The following is a 6,304-nucleotide window of genomic DNA, read 5'->3' as shown; positions in this document are numbered from 1 at the left end:
AGAGCTGCCACTGACGGGAGTGTGTATGTGGAGATGGGTTTTGTGGCCACGTTTCTTCCTCGGGTCTTTCTGGTTGTGATGGGGGCTTTGAGGATGGTTTCTGAGGATCCCCTCCAGGGGAGTCCTCCGCCTGTGGTGTCTCCCTTGGGGGAAGGCCCAAGAATATCTGGAGAGGGATTCATAGGGTCGCCCCTGTGTGACAAAGGTGCCTTGTGCGTTTTAGGGGCGGTGGAGCCTCATCTCCCCTGTAGGGTGGGCAGGATGTCTGAGGGAGTGCTGAAAAGAAGCCCTGTGTGTTGGGGTCGCTGTGCAGTCTCAGTACAGCCCTAGACCTGGGGAAGTCATGATGGAGACTCAGAGGTGCTTGGGGCAGGGAAGGGGGCAGCCTAGGCAGTCACCAAGGTGTGACAGCATCGCTGATGCCAGGAGGCAGTTTTGGGAGGGGTCTTTGGAGGGGAATAATTGTGAAGTCCCCAAGGCTGGAGAAAGTGTGAGGGTGCTCCAAGGCTGGAGGTCAATGTGGGGTGGGTAGGAATAACCCAGGGGAGCTCTCACAGGAATAATGAGCCCCCCAGGGGTCAGGGGTGGAAGGAAGGGGCCTCAGCAGGTCCTGTCTTGCAGGGCCTTTCTGTAGGGCATCTGAGAGATGATCCCTGGGGCTCCTGAGGTCACCAGTACCCCAGGTGGGGTGTTTTCCAGGGTCAGACCTTTTTGGGTCCTGGAGCAAGGAAATGAAACTGGCTTCTTCCTCCCCTCTGCCTGGTTGGCGCTGGGAAAACTCCCTTTGGGGAGTCCTGGGGCTCCTGGGCGGGGAAGCGCCTTGAGCCCTGGGGAACAGATGGGCCACCCCTTGAAAGCCAGCAGCAGGAACAGGTGGAGCTATGCACCTCTGCATCCTTTTATTGTGGAATTGAAACTGGGTTTTCTTGGCGATGTGCAAGTCTGAGGGTGGGTCCGGCGTTTCCCCTGCTCCTTCTCTGCCAGACGCAGTGTTCATTGAAATCTGACCCCCTAAGCTGGCGCTGAGGGGACCGCGGCCTGGTGCAAGGTGACATCTAGGCTCCAGGGACTGTCAGGGGCCATCTGCACCCTGTGAGCACCAAGTCCACCCACCCCATAGCTCCTGTGCTGCAAGGAGGGCACCTGGCACCAAACGCAGACCCACAGCCTGAGATTTTGAGATTCTTTTTATTTCTGACACAGAGACTTGTTCCGGAACCAGCCACGCCAGGTAGGGATACAAACAGAAGTAATGAGGAGGGCTGGGAAAAAAGAAAAGAAAAGAAAAAGCAAATTATTGAATGTGGTAGTCATGAAATATGGGGTTTGTATTGGATTTCATTGTTACTTTGGGTTTAGAATGAGTGACTGAATGTAGTTTTAGGGCTGGGATAGGCAACTGTAAAGCTCCAGGCAACTGGGATCAGGAGGGTCTTGCTGACCTCCCTGTGCGATGGCTTTTTTGAGCTGTACTTGATAAGGGATATGCCCAACCCTGTGAGTACAGCATCACATTCCTAACACTCTGTGAGTCACAGCAGTCTTCTACAAATTAAAATCATTTCCTTTGCTTTTCTGACCTGGTTAAATGAATCAGATGGTTCCTGCCCATTAATACCCCTAGGTCAGTAACCAAACACGTGCCTGTTAGCTTGCTGCCTCCCTTTTCTTTATTATGCTTTGAACTGGACAAGAAATATATTTCATTTTTACAATGTGTGACTTGGGTTTCTGAAAGTTAAAAGTACCTTAGTGTATGTTGATATGTTTATTTTTAAAATGCTTTACTGGGGTCTACTTTGCATTCACTCTCCTTTGCCATGTCAGATCTAGACAACAATTTTATGTCTCTATACATGAGCCTATTATCAAAATGTCTAATACCCAGGATCATGAATTATGTGGTCTTTTGGGTCTGGTTCTTTCACTCAGCCTAATGATGTTGGGTTTCATTTCTGTGGTAGCGTGTATCATTACATCATTCCTCTTGGATGGCAAGTAGTGTTCTATTGCATGGACAAGACCACACGTTGTGAGCATTCATGTAAGAGTCTTTATGATTATAGGAATTTTATTTCTTTTGCATACTAACTTTGGGTTAGAGTTTCTGTGTCCTCTATTGATTTTATGTGCAACATTTTGAGGAATAGCCCCATTTTTGTTTTGTTTAGCTTTGTTTTGTTTTCAAGGTGGCTACAATATTTTACACTCCCATTTGCAGCATATGTGAGTTCCATATTCCTCACTTCTTTTCTAACATTTGTCATTGTACCTTTGCTATAGCCATTTAAGTGGGTGTTAGTTAATTAGTATTACTTGTTGTTTGACTTGTATTTTTTTTTACCAACGAATGAAACTGAGCCAATGGGCAAATTGTGTATCTTCTAAGGAAAATGCCTATTCAGTGATCACAGAACCTCTCTCCTCCCTCTAAATATCTGCCATTCAAAATCCCATGAAACACATGGGGGGGGCAGTGTTCAAGTTGGGGACACTGGGAAGTCCTCAGGCCACCCCTGCATGAGGGCTGCCCCAGGAGAGCAGGGTGAGCTTGTGAAGGCCCTGAAGCTCTGACAGCCCTGCCCACCTGAGACAGGGGCCCACTCAGAGGAGGTGGTCTTTCCAGCCGCCCCAATGCCTGGGTGTTCTCTAGAGACATTTGGGAGAAGGTTCTTTGCCAACAAGGATCCCTGCTAGCCAGCAGGCAGATGTGTGTGTGTGTGTGTGTGTGTGTGTACCAGAATTCTAGTGTTCATAGTGGAATTTGAAAATGAAAGTGTAAAGCTGAAAATTTAATCACACAGGATAACACACCTGCAAAATTAAACCACTGCATGATAACACTCTGCTCTGTGCTAGGTGGGTTGTTCCAGAATGCAGGGCCCTGGGAACCTGCCTCCCGACAGAGCCCTATACAGTGTGTGAGGCCTCATATGTGTGAACCAGGGCAGAAATTTGCTCAAGAGCACGGACCCGGACCCATCAGATGCCTCCAACAGGGCTGAGGGTAGCCCCTTGTCCTTCCTGAGCATTTTCACTGGGGCTGACCTGGGAGGTGCATGAGGCACTGGGGCTGGGAATTGTGCAGAAGTGCAGAGAGCATGGGAGCCAGGAACTGGTGAGGGGGGCGAGAAATAGGCCTTCCCACTGGAGGGGTCTGGGGAGGCACCCAGACCAGGACCACATTTGGGAAGAGAGACAACTGGCCCTGGATGTCCTTTTCTTGTGAAGACCAGCAGCTATGGGGCCTTCAGAAGGGCTTGAAGATGAACCCCCTCAGTTAGCACGCCACCTGAGCACATCCTTCCAGGGAGCCAGGAGCAGCTATGGTGTCCCCTGAAGTCCCAGATCTATGAGTGGAAGGTGGGACTCCCTGGAGGAGCAAGGAAGAGGCTCTTCAGAGGGGCGGAGGGCCACACTCTAGGAGGTGCGGTGCCTTCACGCTTGACCATTCCTGCATCCCTTGCAGTGCCTGAAAGTGCTCACCATAAGCAGCCAGAACCTACCTTCTGGGGACCACAAGAGGCATGGGGACCTCACATGCTTCTTTGTGATCATGGCTGAGGACTGGCAAGGCTGAATCATCAAACACACACCTGAATCAGTGGGTCCCTGCCAGCCTGCCATGACCCTCTGACATGCTATTGGTTCTGGGTCTGTGGGAAGACACTCAGCCACCCACTCAGTGACCACCGCTCTTTGTAGATGCATGACCTCTTATCACAACCCCAAATCTACCAGCAACTCTTCTGAAGCCCTTCCCTAGCAGAGCTGCTCAACTGGATCAGCTGGACCTTCAGAATCCACTTTGCAGGAATGCAGAAGAAAAGGTGGTGCGTGTGACTCTTCTGCCCTGCCTGTTTCATGCACGCAGGGGAAGGGGATGAACCAGCCAACCTTAACTCCAGCTGATGATCTGTCACCATCTCTCATCACCCCCAGATGGGACTGTCTAGTTGCAGGAAAACAAGCTCAGGGCTCCCTCCCGCTGATTCTACATATGGCGACTTGCATAATTATTTCATTATATATTACAGTGTAATAATAATAGAAATAAAATGCACAATAAATATAATGTGCTTGAATCATTCCGAAACCATCCCACTGCCTCTTACCCCCAACCTCTCCTCTGTGGAAAAATTGTCTTCCATGAAACCAGTCCTTTGTGCCAAAAAGAGTGGGGACTGCTGGCATAATGCATTTGAGATTCATTTATGTTATTTTTAGGTTTTTTTAGACAGTGTCTCACTCTGTCACCAGGCTGGAGTGCAGTGGTGCGATCTCAGCTCACTGCAATCTCTGCCTCCAGAATTTCAAGCAATTCTCCTGCCTCAGCCTCCTGAGTATCTGGGACTACAGGCACTCACCACCACACCTGGCTAATTTTTGTATTTTTAGTAGAGATGGAGTTTCACCATGTTGGCAAGGTGATCTCAAACTTCTGACCTCAATTGAACCACCTGCCTTGGCCTCCCAAAGTGCTGGGATTACAGGTGTGAGCCACCGTGCCTGGCTTCATTTATGTTATTGTTTGTATCCGTTCTTTTTAAAATTGCTGGGCAGTATATCATTGTATGGCTGTCCGACAGTTTGTTTATCCATTTCCCAGTTGAAGAACATTTGAGGTGGTTCCAGTTTTTTGGCAAAGATGATGGAAACTGCTGTAAATATTTGCATACAGGTTTTTGTGTGAACATACGTTTTTGTTTCACTTGGGTAAAATGAATACGTGGGATTGTTATGTCTGAAGGTGCATGTTTGACTTTATAAGAAATGGCCCTACTATTTTTCCAAGTGTCAGCATCATTTTGCATTCCCACCAGCAATGCAGAAGAATTCTGGTTGCTGTGCATTCTCACCAACTCTTGGTATTATTAGTTTTTCTTTCTTTTTTAGTCATTCCAATAGGGGTATAGCAGTATCGCATCGTTTTGATTTGTATTTACTGAATGATTACTAATGCTGAGAATCTTTACATGTGATTTTTATTCAGTCTGTATGCCTTCTTTGGTGAAGTGTCTGCTCAGATATTTTGCCTGCTTCTTTTTTTTTTTGAGATGTAGTCTCACTCTGTTACCCAGGCTGGAGTGCAGTGGCACAATCTTGGCTCATTGCAACCCCGTGCTCCCAGGTTCAAGTGATTCTCCTGCCTCAGCCTCCCGGGTAGCTGGGATTACAGGAACCCACCTGGCTAATTTTTGTATTTTTAGTAGAGACAGGGTTTCACTGTGTTGGCCAGGCTGGTCTCAAACTCCTGACCTCGTGATCCACCTGCCTCGGCCTCCCAAAGTGCTGGGATTACAAGAGTGAGCCACCACGCCTGGCCAAGGGCTCATTCCTTTTGAGGGTTGTGAAGGAAGGATTTGTTCTAGCTTCTCTCCTTGGCTTGCAGATGGCCATCTTCTTCTTGTGTCTTTTCACATCACCTTCTGTTTGTCTGTTTCTGTGTCCGAATTTATCTCTCTCTCTCTTTTTTTTTTTTAAATAAGGACACTGGTCATATTAAACTAGGGCCCACTGTAATGACCTCATTTTAACTTGCCTACCTCTGTAAAGATTCTATCTCCAAATAAAGTCATAGGCTGAGGTCCTGGGAGTCAGGACTCCAACATATCACTCTTTTAGTTCTGCCTATCGAAGAAGGGATGCCTTACAAAGAGGTAAGAGATTTGAGTTCCCCTCCTGGCTTAAGTCCTGGGAACCGTCCAAGAAAGATTACCCATACTATTTGTTCTCAAGAGGAAAAGCATAGAGACATATTTTGCTATGGTTTGTTTGTTAACCATGATAGTTGGTAAGATTTTATGCTCACCTGTACCCAAAAGAGAAAGGACTGGGAGGAAGTGTTGACTGGTTAGCTCTATTACCTTTTGAAGTTAAAACCTATCCTCTGCTCACCCTTGTCACTCATATTACCTCTTGTGCCAAATAAATACTTACAAATTATGGTAAAAAACATGTGAAATTTACCACCATATCTTTTTTAGGGGGGAAACAACTCAAACACCCTCAATAGGCTTCAAATTCCTCTAGTTTTTCTTTATCCTTAAGATGGGGCTGGTTTGCCAGAGGGTTTTCTTGTTTTTATTTGACAGCGTCTTGCTCTGTTGCCCAGGCTGGAGTGCAATGGTAAGATCTTGGCTCACTGCAACCTCTGCCTCCCAGGTTCAAGTGATTCCCCTGCCTCAGCACCACCCCCTCTCCATCCAGTGGCTGGGATTACTGGTGTGTGCCACTGTGCCTGGCTAATATTTGTATTTTTAATAGAGACGGGGTTTCACCATGTTGACCAGATTGGCCTTGA

The sequence above is a fragment of the Callithrix jacchus genome, chromosome 14, assembly GCF_049354715.1.
Source record: "Callithrix jacchus isolate 240 chromosome 14, calJac240_pri, whole genome shotgun sequence".
Lineage (NCBI taxonomy): Eukaryota > Metazoa > Chordata > Mammalia > Primates > Cebidae > Callithrix > Callithrix jacchus.
Note: the sequence above shows the minus strand (reverse complement) of the source record.